The sequence below is a fragment of the Carcharodon carcharias genome, chromosome 17 (genome assembly GCF_017639515.1).
Source record: "Carcharodon carcharias isolate sCarCar2 chromosome 17, sCarCar2.pri, whole genome shotgun sequence".
Classification (NCBI taxonomy): Eukaryota; Metazoa; Chordata; class Chondrichthyes; order Lamniformes; family Lamnidae; genus Carcharodon; species Carcharodon carcharias.
Window position 1 is genome coordinate 86,032,797 of NC_054483.1, and position 13,865 is coordinate 86,046,661.

Below are 13,865 nucleotides of genomic sequence, written 5' to 3' on the forward strand. Positions count from 1 at the left end.
CTCCAGCCCGGCTTGATGGATGGCTGGTGGGTGACAAGGGCTATCCCCTCAGAAGGTGGCTCATTACGCCTCTCCACCATCCAAGAGCAGAAGCTGAGGAGCGCAATAATAGGAGCCACAGCTCCACAATGGCTGTGGTGGAGAGAGCCATCGGTCTTCTAAAGATGCACTTCTGATGCCTGGACCATTCAGAGGGTGCACTCCAGTACCCCCCTGAACATGTCTCTGTGTTAGTGGTTGCATGCTGCGCCCTGCACAATCTTGCGCTGGAAAGGGGGGATGCAGTTGACGATGAAGACCTTGATGCAGTGGATGCAGCTGCACATGATGAATCCAGCAGTGGCTCAGAGGATGAGGAAGCACAGGGCGATGATGAGGGGCAGCACACCGACCCGCAACTACATCAAGGGGGCAGGGACACCCGGGAAACTTTAATCCAATGAACCTTCAGCTGGGTCCACACAAATGGATCTGCAGGACCAGCATTGCCTGGCGCATCCATAGATGGCACTTAAGTGCTACATCTTCCACTTCATCAGCTGCAACTAAGGGCTTAGTACATAAACATCAATGTCCACTCAAACATTCATGATTTGTCTGTGAAACAGACAAATGGAGGACAGAGGGGACATCCTCAGCCATGGTAACAAATGTGGACTTTATTCCCATCCATCAGATGGTGCCAACAAAAACATCACAAAACGTTGCTCCGATGTTGACAAAAATAAATTCCCTAATCTAGGGGCAGCAGAAAAGCACCAGTGAGAAACCCATGGAGTGCCTAACGTTCCTTATGCTTACATTTGCGGGTGCCTCGTCTTGGTGCCACCCCATCGCTCGGAGTGGTTTGTGAGACAGCCTGCTGACTCTCTGCTGTCCTGTTGGCCTTGATGACCTTGGCAGGTTTCCTCTGGCCCGTGGAGCCTGTGCTGGCCCTGACTGGGAGGGAGTGGCCAGTTCCAGAACTGGCACCTCCCCTGTTGTCGCAGCCTCAATGGATGCAATGGTCACTGGCAGAGGGGCGGAGGAGCTGATGCCCTCATCCAGAGTGCCCTATGAGGAGCTCGCAGAGATGACAGGCAGGTGCTGCGCTGACGTGAGGTCACTTTGGACCTCCCTGCTCACTGCAGATGGATGGGCACCAAGCTGGGACACTTGGTGCCCAGAACATTTCCCACATTGCCAATGACCACCTATGGCCATTAGTGAGGGCTTGTGGGTCCGAGCGTAACCCAATCAGATGCTGATTAATCTGTTGGAAGCCCCTCTCAATGAGAGTCACCAACCTCTCAATGGAGGAAGCTTGATGCTCTGTCAAGAGGTTCATGCCATCACTGACACTCTGCCTGAATTCCTTCACCACAGAGACCAAGTGAAGCACACCCTCATGCAACGCTGCCAGATGCTCCCGAGCACCCGGCGGCTTGTCCTGCAGCTGCTGCATGGCGGACATCTCCAGAGGCACATCATCACTGCCCGACTCAGCATGTGCCTGGTCCCCTGCAGTCCTCTGGCTGCTAGTGCCATCGGCACTCTCTGACCGTGCCATCTCCTCCAGCGATTGTGAAGTGCCCTCTCCACTGTGCCCCAGGACACTAGCGGACGTTATATTCCCCACCGATGTGGTAGTCGCTGCGCTGGTGCCTGGCTCACTGAAATGATATTACACTCGTGCCAATTGACACCCCTCAGATGTGGAAGGGGGACTCTGGACGTCCTCCTGGCGGCCATGCGGTGGTGATGCTGAAATTAACAACAAGGGCAGTGGGATCAGTTAGCATTCAGTTTGTAACACAATTCATCCCTTTCCCCCCCAGCACATAATGCACTCAACCTTCAAGAACCTAAGGAGATGAACATTGTTGGGGTGGTAAATAGTCAAGAAGAGGCCCAAACATTACACGTGCATATAGACAGGCTGGTCAGATGGCCTAAGGAATGCCACATGGAATGTTATATGGATAAGTGTGAGGTTAAGACAAACAAGGTACAGGAATACAGGAGAAATGGTAGGACCGTGGAAAGTAAGGACAATTACAGGGACCTTGCTGAGCAGACCCGTTAAGGTAGCAGAACAGGAACATAAGGCATTTAACAAGGTCAAAGCCAGACTTGCCTTTATTAGCCGAGGAATAGAATGTAGGAAAAGGGAGGTCATGTTGCAAGTGCAGAAAACGCTGTCGAGGCAACATCTACACTTCTGCGTTCAGTTGTGACCTGCGCTTCATGGGAGGGATGGCACTGGCGTGGGGAGAGTGCAGAGGTTCCTGACCTGGCTGCATGCTGGCCTGGAGAGTTGGACTTGTAAGGAAACATTACATATACTTGTGACATTTGCTGTGGAGCACAGGAGATTGACAGGTCACAATATTGACCTTCATACCATTATGAGGGGCATAGAACGGGTGGACAGAAGGCAACATTTCCTCTTGGTGCAGGGATGACTAACATGGTGGCATTTATTTAAGTTGAGTGCCATGAGGTTGACAGGTGAGGTGCTGAGAACCTTTTGGACAGATTAATGTGGGACACACTGGCTGAAAGGATGGTGGAGGTACAAACCCTCCTATGATGCAATAAGTATTTGGATGTGCAGCCGCAATGCAATGGCATGTTAGGCCATTGGGATAGTGGTCAGAAATGGGATAAGGTGACTTTGGAAGGTGCTAGAAATGCACATTCTCAAGAGGCCAAGGGACCTTTGTGTATGACCCACATATCTGACTGTATCAGTCTGTGAATGAGTAGTGTTGCTGCATTAACGATTGCAGCAATCATCGGTGCTTTGGATATGGGAAGACGGAGTTGATGGGACTGTGGGCCTCAATTACCTGGCTGCTGCACCCCAGACTCGCCAACACCTGCCGACCTGGCCACTTGGCTTCTTCCCAACTCCATGGCCTGTTCTTCGAAGTGGGTGACGGTGTACTGGCCATCACCAGTGCGCAAACACTCTTGGTTGTTGTGTTCAGTTTTCGCCTGCAGAACAGAGGACACCATTTATTGGAGCTGATCGCTCATGTACTCTGCATGTGCACGCCGCACCCCAACCACAGTGGCCCATCTCAGGCCTCCAGCTACTGGTGATCAGTCACCAGAAGATAGTACAGCTACCCCTCCCCCATCTGCCACTTTGGACACATTCGGCGTCCATCACTTTCAATAACTCACAGGTCTTAGCGCCCATGGCAAGGAGGCACAACTAGGTGCAGCGCTGAGGCCAGCAAATGACTCTTGGCCACGACACCTTGAGGCTCCCCTCCACCATCTCATCACCATCAATAAGACATGTGTTGGAGTTCTGAGTATGTGTCTAGCTGCCTCCCTGCAGGTTGCCCCCAGACTACTCAAATGAGACAAACACCAACATATGCTACGGGGAGAACACATCTTCTCCTCAACCACTAAGGCTGATGTAAACATGGTCACTATCTGTTTGCCCACCCAGCGTGCGCCAAATGCCCAATGCAGTAATGACACTAAGACGTGGGGGGGGCCCTCAAAGCACGGCTACCTGCTGGATTCAATGGCCAAGGCCAACATGGTATTCACCCTTCCAGAGCACAACAAATCATTGAATTGCTTGAGGCACAAGGTCCCTGTGCGACAGACAGTATCTAGGGAGCTGACCACCTCCGCCACCTCCTGCCAGGCGCACTTTGTGATGTGGGAGGCCCTCCCCCTCCCATCCTCAGGAAACAGGACCTCTCGACGTTCTGCCACCTCTTCGAGAAGCGCAGCAAAGCAGGCATCAGAGAAGCGAGAGGCACATTGGCACCCCGCAAGTCTACCGTGCAGCCTGCCCTCCTCCCCTGGCCTGCCCTCCTCCAGAGCCCGCTGTGCAGACCCCCTGCACCTGTCGCTGGCCAGGGTGAACAGCCCTAAAGGAGGCTGCCTGGCCTTTCTTTATACAGACAGCTGGTTCCGTATTGGAACTGGCAGTCTGTGCACGCCTGCAGCAAATTTGAAATTCCTGCCCTCCATGGGAGTGTGAAACGTACTGGGCAGGCCTTAATTGGCCCGCCCGCGCAAAATGGCGGCACGGCCCGCTTCGCCGGCGGCAATTGGCTCCTCGCCCGCCAGCGATTGAGTAGGGCCTACCCGCCCAACAAACGGAAAATTCTGCCCATTATCTTTGATATTAACCAAACTCAACTTCGTGGGAATGGGGTCCGCATTTGGGTTAGCCATCTGTGTTACGCCCCACCCTCCTTTTTGCTCCGCTGAGTTCAACAGAATGTAAAGATGAGCATGTTTCAAAATGGGCATCCAACCTGAATTTTGTCTCCTTCCTACCTGACAGGCTAAGTTAAAACTGGGTCCTCATTTTTTTTGAGACCAGAGAAGAAATAGCAACATTTGTACTTTCCATCAGGGATGTTGCCTCCACTCTCATTGACAGGATCCTTGTCACTAGCTGGGTCTCCACCTTCCAAATGAAGCAGCACAATATCACTAACATTTCATCAATGCAGTCAAAGTAGAACTGTTATTGCCAACAGTGCTGCAAGTTAAAGGAGGTGCATTAATTTTCATGCAACTTAGGCATGCTATAAATATGTACAGGTTCTTTGTGTGCACTTTGTGTAACTCGTTTTAGGTAATTTTCTGCAATGAATATTGAAATTTCAGGTCCCAATTCCAACAGGAAAACAGGGTTTTTTGCGCTTCAGCAGAAAATAAAATGCTCAAGCAGATTGGGAGAAGGGAGGAAAGATTTGAATCCAGTGTTTCCTTTCTGTGAAAGAAAAAACCCACGGAGAAATGGGTGCTGAGGTCAACCTTTGTCTGATAAATGTTCCAGCAGTTACAGCTGAAATAGTTAGCAAGCATCTAATAGTCTCAGAATTGTCCTCAATGGGGATAAATGGGAAGCAAAAATGCAGGTTTAAGTTTCTAATTTAACCTCTGAATTATTTATAACTCCATAAATCTCAGAGGATGGATCAAATGATCCTATGGGCAGCCTGTGACCAGATTTTCAGGAGAAGGTAAGAAGTACTTGGCACTGTCTCCCCCAGTATATTACTTTATCAAATGTGCAACTGATTTATAGAGGCCAAGAGGTTCCATGCTCTGGACCAAGCCAGAGTAGCAGAAAGAACAGTACAATTGGCCCTGGTGCTAATGGGCAAGAAATAGGAAAAGTGCCCCACTCCCAATCACTGGCCTGGGACCTTTGTTGGAAGTATATGCTTGACTATCGTGCAAGGACAGGATCCAGATTAACTGCAAAATGTTTGACACTCAATATCAAAGCCCAAACATGAAGAGCAGCCACTTGGCTGAGCTATTGGAAGGGGAAATGCATCTGAAATTGTAGAGCAGCCTTCAGGAGAATTGAACACAAAGTTACTGAGCAGGGGATATTATTATTTATATTCCATAATTACCTGAGATTCCTTCTCATGTAAATATGACTAAAATATTAAAGTGATGATCTGTGTACTGATGGTTCACAACAGTATACTCAGAGATCATCAGCTGACTGATTTTAAATTCATGACTTTTTTCAGCGAGTGGAAATATTCAAACCAAAATATAAATTTCAAGATTAAATTGAAAAAAATATAATGAAGTAAACCTATTAAGGAATTTTAGTCTATTTTACCAAGATTTTGGATGGATGTAAAAAAAGTGATATCTAGCAACATTACTGTATGTCTAACATACCAACATCTTCTATTTTACATGAAATAAAAATATTACGATAATTAGGTAGCAGTTCCAGGTAGTGTGGCTGTTCCAGCAGGGAAGGATAAGGCAGATAACAGCAGTGTAAGCTAACCAACTCCAATTAAATGCATTTCAGAAGAATTATCTCAACACATACTGAGAAAATGATGTCGGAAAAAATTATACTGGATGTTAAAATGTGGAAGCTTTTTCTTAAAACAAGCATTTTCTACAAGAGATTATTTTCTGTAACCTTGCATTTCTTTTCTTGCAAAAGCATCCATACTGTGGATTATAAAACAAATGGCCTGTCACTCATGGTACATACACTGTTTGCAGTCTTACATCAAATACCACTTGTCTGTGGCATTTAGTTGTGCTACAGTTCTGGCAGATTGTCCAAGAGTCTCTCTCATCTGACGCGTCAGGTCGACAATCAAACGAAGGGTGGTGGTAAATTCTGTTTCACAGTTAAGCAAACTGAAGGATATTACCTAGGTATTTGTCACAACCCCACAGAATCCTGTTTCTAATCTGCCATCTGGATGGATGTAGCAAAATTGAGAAGCAGGGGACAGACATTTCTCAGTAACAACCTGCTGTCATTCAGTATTTCAGCTCCCTGTGATTTTCCTTTAGCTAGACTAGAAAATCAAAGGAAACTGGTACATTCTGAAGTCTTCAGCATAGTCATGAATGTTTTGATGGAGATTTGTTTATCAGAACATCTATTTTGTCAAGTAATTTTGATGCTATGTATTTTAAGTTGATATTTTAAGAATTATTTTTGAATTATTTACTCTCCTCTTTTGAGGCAATCCACTATATCACTACAAATCATTCCCTGGACTTAGGGCAATGGGAGAGAATTATCTCAGTTGGCTGGATGGCTAGCATGTGGTTCAGAATAATATCACCAGCACAGGTTCATTTTCCATTCTGGCTGAAGCAGTGTTAGGACCTGCCTCCTCACCCCAGCCCTAACAGTGGAAGGCAATAGCAAATGACCACTGACAAAAACTGCCAAGAAAACAGCTCAGGATAATCAGCAGAAAATGAGCCACGGGTTGCTTTCAGAAAGAGCGCACATGACATAAGAGAGGGCAACAAGGTAAAAGCAGGTTCTTGCCACTGTCTTTGTCTAACTAGCCATTAGGAGGCATATGAGATTAGGCAAGGTTCACTCATTCTCCAATTTTCCATCCATCTTGACTGGGAAGTATCCAACCTCTATACTGAACCACTTCCAATCAATCTGGATGTTCCCACATTTAACAAAGGGAGCCTGAATCCTGAGATTCATGGTGTAGTGCATTGATGTAAATTGGACAAATGAAAAATTGATTCAACACAATTATTAAGCTTGTCCCCTCTCTTTTTGGTGACCATAACAACAATTTAATAGAACTGGCATTTTTTTTTTACAAAAATAGAAGTTGAGTTTTGAGAGTTTACATGATTTTATTACAGACATTTACAGAAAAGCAAATTCCAATAGAATAGATGAAATAAACCTCTTTATAGCTAAAAGGGATTTTTTGATACTCAAAAGGTTAACTAAATAACATACACAGTATTTCTAGAACATGTTTACTCACTTGTGACTAGTGTACAGTACAATTAACAATAAAAATATTATAGCCTTCAGCTTGCATTAGTGGATTGGTTATTAAAATAGCAAAATCTGATTGGCTTGCAAGTGGGTACTAATTACCAATTTTAAAAAATTAAATTTTATAAGGGATGCTGTGCAAGTTCTTAAAGGGACAAGACTTAGCTACTAATAGGTGTCATCGAGGAGTGCATGAGTTAGCTCCTAGAATAGGGGCTATGAGCTAACTGAAGCACAGCTTAGTGCTTTAAAAAGGCCTCTGTTCTCATATTCCAACATTGAAACTTACACTTTATGTTTAAAATGGCTTACATTATGACATCTGGTATAAAATATTTTACATCCTCCTTCAATGTGCCTCAGCCTTCAGGAGAATATTGTGCAAAGCAATAACATCCCAATTTCCAATATGTTGGCACTACAAGAATTTCAAAGATTGCAACAAAAACAAAAACTAAATGACAGTTACTTTTTAATAGTGGTTTTACATGAGATATGAATTTAGATCAAGGCCTGATGAGTATAGATAATTCTATATGGCAAGAGGTAATATTATGGATAGTGCCCTGCAACTGAATCAAGAGCCTAACTGCTTGGATTATGCATAATGTAAAACAGCATTGAATACAACAGTTACATCACTGACAAACTACTCCAAAATGAGTTAGATGCACTTTATTATGTGTAATTGAGAAGATGGTTTCAGCAATTCCCTTAATTGTTGACTGCAGAAGTTCTCCACCAACATGAAAAGCAGCTCAGAAATGTGAAACTGCATCTACTGAAGTAGCTCCAATAAGTCATCGTGTTGAGGTTATTCCTCCAGCACGAGAGGAAACATAGCTCATCTACCGAACACTCAATTGTTCCCTTCAGTTTAAGGTATGTCATCTCCTTTGGCTTCCTGCAAGTTTGCCAAAGTTTTCATTGTCCTGTCTTTGGCTAGTCACTTTATTGTAAGAATTTTGCCCTTGTCAGGTGGGCTCGGCGGGAATGGGCAGGGGCGGTCAGGAAGCTGAACACCCCCAGCGATCGGGGCCAGACCGTGATTTCATACTGGCGTGCCAATTAAGGCCCACCCAGTATGAAGTGAGAGCTGCAGTGCTCAGTGCTGTCTATGTTGGGGGGAGGAGGAGACCGAGCACAAACTTGGCACACGCGTGCAGGTGTGCGCTGGAAAACCTCCCTGAGGCACAGAGCTGCCTCAGGGAGACAAACATTTTTAAAAATAAAAAATAAAGTTGTTAAAAATGTTATAAAACATGTCCCCTCATGTGACTCTGTCACATGAGCAGGAACATGTTATTAAATAAATTTTAAAATATTTATTTGATGTTGGAAACCTCATCCCGCCCATGGCTGGGGTTTCTAAAAAAATGCAAAGGCCGCTTGGCCTTTTCGCCTGCCTACCAACCGTAAGGTTGGACGGGCAGCAAAAAATTTCTTCTAATTACCTTTGTAACGGCCTTAATAGGCCTTCTAATTGGCGGCAGCCGCGCTGCAGACTCCGGCACATGCCCGCCGACCAAAATATCACGTGAGTGTGCGATGACATCGGGACGCTCGCCTGATGTCATCATGTGTCATTTTATGCTCTGTTGGGTCAAGCGCGCACCCACCCGCCGAGCTAAAAATTCAGCCCTATGTACTGTCTCTGACCAGCCAACCAGATCGAATGACTTTATTATACCATTTGAGAGTCTACTAATGACAATGAGGATTCGCTACACTTCTATCTGTTTATGATGGAGAATATTTACATGTGTATTGGAAATTTCTCTTTAATGTTTCTAATTGCTGTCTCGGTAATTACAAGGTACCATTATTGCCAAAAACAGCAACTAGAAACATTAAACAACAAAATTCATTCAGTTCAATGCAATTTGTTTTTAAATTCTTAGTCCTCAATGACAAATTAGGATTTTCTTATTCAACGTTCATCAGTCAAGTGAAATTAAATCATTAAATTCGTTAAATATATTCCTATAATTTGTTTCATTTAGACTCCCAAATAATTAATATATCACTGCTATGTTGATTCTTTAATATAACTTATTGTATGAACTTGTTTGTGATGTCCCTCAGTGCTGTCATGCCCATTTGGCTCATTTTTTAAAAGTTATGTTATTTATTTTGTTTTAAAATGATTAACATACTTTAAAAACAAAACCCTTTGATACTGGTCCGCGGTGGGAATTATCACTAACAAAATATCTATTTCATGTTCAATAAGGATATTCTGGATGGAATTCAATGAAGAAGAATATGTTACATATTCTGACTCAACAGCCTAATTAGTTTATTTATTAAATGCTCAAAGTCCTCATGAATATTTCATGCTATACATTGAATTTAAAGTCTTTAACCAAAATACCTGTGCAAAGGAATTTAACCTTTGTCGTCATGCTAATCATAATATAGATTATTTGTGCTTTGTTTCTCAAAGAGCCGGTATGTAAATATACTGTCAGAAAAGTTAATATGCCCATCTGATCCTAATTTTAATACAGCATTATTCCATTTTTAAAAGTGATTGCCATTCATCTACATTTTAGCTCATAGCTTGAGTTTTTAGATTTTGCTGCAGCTTTCCTTCTGCTGCAAACAACAGTCATGAGGGCAATGTCTCAGAGGACAGTGCAACTGATTGTAGAATGGTTCTGAAGCAGATAAATAGTAGAGGAGAGTTGAGAGGAATGAAATCCTACTTAGAAAGAAAAGAAACATTTAGGAAAACAAATAAGTGGCAAGAGGTTAGTGTTTTTCTTGAGTAAAGTAATTATTACCTGAAAGAGGAGATCATAAAAATGGAAGGCAAGGGTGGAAGATAAGGTACATTAAATTAATGAAATAAAAGCAAAAAACTGTGGATGCTGGGAATCCATAACAAAAGCAAAAATAAAAATACCTGGAAAAACTCAGCAGGTCTGACAGCATCAGCGGAGAGGAGCACAGTTAACATTTCGAGTCCGTATGACTCTTCAACAGAACTAAGGAAAAATAGAAGAGAGGTGAAATATAAGCTGGTTTAGGTGGTGGGGGGGGTGGGGGGGAACAGGTAGAGCTGGATAGAGAACCAGTGATAGGTGGAGATTGCCAAAAGACGTTGGAAATTTTGCCAAAATTTCCAAACTTTGCCAAAGATTGCCAAAATTAATGAAGTTACACAAAAAACAATTAAAGTTTTAGTTGCTATTCTTTGAAAACCCGCACTTGGTGTCCACTTTGAACACTGCTAAAAATTCTACTGATTTATTTTAAAGTATTTATCAGTTGTGGTGTACATACAAAAATATTAGCATTGAGAGGATTATGATAGATTATAAAAACATAATCAGAAAAGCCTAAAGGTTTGCTTAAGAAAATGAAGGATTCCCAGTTGAAATGATAAGGTAATGCTGTTTTTTGCACCTTAAAACAGAATTGTGTTTTCTTAATGCTTTTTTGGAAAGAAACAATTAACTAACAGCAAACAATTATACACTTTTTTGATTTGACCATTATCACAGGACTTTCATGCCATTCCAAATGCTAAGCAATTACTTTATTGAGATAAATTAAATCTTAGATACTTAAATATTTAAAATGAAGATGGTATTGCCCATTTTAAGCTTCCAATTTGTTTCTTGTAGAATTCAAGAAAATGTTCATGGTAAATTTTAGTGAGAAGATAACATATGCAGATTTTCTTATCCTTAAAGCCTCTCTTCCCTTTCAAAAGTAGAAGTGATCAGAGTACTTTATTAACTGACTGGCAATCCTTTGTTTCACTACAACTTAATAATTTTCTGTCAATTTAATCATCTTCTTTGAGGAAAAATTAACCTTTGTTCACCAGTAATAGATCTGGCAGACTTCCCGGGTAACAAATAAGCTGCTTTGACAAAATTGCATCCCTTATTTTAACATGAAACACATCTTCTTCCTTAAGTTCCCCAATTGTTGGAAGAGAATGCATCAAAAGCAAAACGCAGAGGGTGGTGGTGAGGGGAGGGAGGTGGTGGAATTTGATTGCTATAAGAGAACAAACAATGCATTGGATCATACAAGACCCAGCATTGCAGAACACAGACAACTAGTCCTACTAGACAATTATCACATTTTTGAAACAAATGTACAACAGCATAGGCCTGTAGCTTGAAATGCATAGCTGAACCAGCCTTTGTCATTTATAATTTGATGTAAGTGACTTGACTTATTTGATAATGCTTCTGCTTAGTATTCCAGCCTCAGAAAACCATATATTGCTCTTCAGCTGGAAACAGACACTTCTGGAGGGTGAAGCCAGTTCAGGATCATGTGACCAACAAAATGTGAAGGAATTTCTTTCAGGATACTTTTTTGTGCATTACTATGAAACAAAACAGAATAGATTTATATGTTCATCTCGTCATAAACTCGGCAACATGCCTTTAGGATGTTTCAACAAATCAGACTTTAGTGGTTCGAATGGTACTGATAAACATTCCAAGAAAAGGAGAAAATGTCATCAGCAAAATTTCCCCCAAAAATCTGGTCCAGATTATTGGCAAATTCTGATCTGATAAATTGTTTTTTGAAGTGAATCTTTAAAAAAATCTGCATTTTAACATGAGATGATTAACTTTCACCAATGACTTAGAATAATGTTCAGCAACAGAGTCTGCAATATTATCCATTAGACTCCACCTGTTGGGCCACATCATAGCTTACATTCAAGGGAAAAAGGTTATGCTCTATAAAGCAAGCATGTTATTTTTCAGAAATTGTATGAAAATTTAGAATGAGAAGTTAATTCAGATTTTAAGTACCAGTCTATGACCAGGATTTTATGGCCCCTTCCCACCCCTGGCAGGATATTATGGTCCTGCCGGACTGAATGGAGATTTAAATGGCTCACGGCATCTGCCAAGGGAAAACACGCCTTGGTGCGGCCACAAAATCCAGGCCTATGTAACATATAATTAAGCCTTTAGAACAGAATCAAGGTTAAGTGTCTATGGGTTTTTAGTGTTCTGAGGAGCAGGAAAATTCTAGACCAGATTTCTGCACTAGTTGTGGAGCCTGTGCAGGATTCAGTATGTTCTGTGATTGAATGCATTCAGGATTTGGATACAGACAAGTTGCATACCATCCACAGAAGGTCAGAACGTACTACAGCTTGGTTTGACTAGAATCAGCTGTTATATTTTGCTCCACTTTAATGTACAATAAATGTTACTTTTGTTGGACAGTTACAATTTTCAGTTCTGTTTTGATTTTAGCAATACCTTTATCTCACTTTACTGGAATATTCATTTTCTACACATCATTGGAACTATTGACTTATACACCATAGGGATGTTTAAAACAATCGGCTGAACTTGGCCATATATTGACTCACGTAATCTAATATTACACATATGCTTTTGTTAAAAAATGGAATTTGTCATGGCTACTTTCAAATTCCATTTTATGAGTGCTCTAATTCATTCTTAATAACTTTGTGGGGCTCTCTGGGAGTATGCATCAAAGTCCAGTCTATCATTTATATAATGACATTTATTTGGACACTGATTAGCTTCTATATCAGTTTTGGGCTGCTAGAAATCCAGCCTTGAGTTTGTCTTGCATTTCATCTGAAGTCATACTGAATATAATCACAAGTTTATACTGTAAGTTTTAAGTTTCACACCTTGTGGGACTGGGGCAGTATGCATGCCATCTCAGAAGCCTGTCAAAATCCATGTCGGTTAATACAATTATTCAATGTTTTTCAAAACATTAGAACCAAGAACTAAATGATGGTCATCTATGCATAACAATGATTCCATTCAAAAAAATATTCAACATTGGAAAATAAAATGCACCTACCAATGGAAACTCTTAAAAAAAATTGCTCTGTTGCCAGACATATGATTCTGGTGCTGTCAAAATTAGGAAATGGAGCAATATCTTATATGGAATTTGATATTGTAAGACTTAGAAAATTGGGAACACAGCTTTTCATGTATTAAAAAACTAGGGGCACTCCATTAAAACACAATGAAACATGAGTACAGATAACTGCAGAATACACTAAATGTCAAAGACAAGGATGAGTGGTTTGTCTAAGATACAGTAATTTTTTGGGTATAGTCAAAGGATTGGAGTAGAGCTTTGGGAACAAATAGAATGTTTTTAATTATGGAGTGAAATGGCCACTGAAAGGTCGGCATGCTGCTAGGTACGGAGACTGTGCATGTGAAGAGGCCTAATGTTTCTGTATTCTGTTTGGCAGTGCTCTTATTATTCGTTTAACATACAAACACTGTATTTCTTACTCTATATCTTGTAGAGAAAAAAGCTGTTAGGTGTAGTTAAAACAAGTGCACCATTCAGCCACACGGATAATTTTGTTGAGGCCAGGGCAGCTCTACTAGTTAGAAAACTAAATGAGCAGATTGTCTCTCAGAATCAGAATATACATTTTCTTGAAAAACGGCAATTTGTAAATATATAATATAAAAATCTATATTTATCTGTTCTGCGTTACAAAAGCTAAAGCATATAAGTTACGTTATGTCTCCATGTTTTTCATCAAGTTACTTTTTTAAGTTCAAATATAGCTTTCAACTCA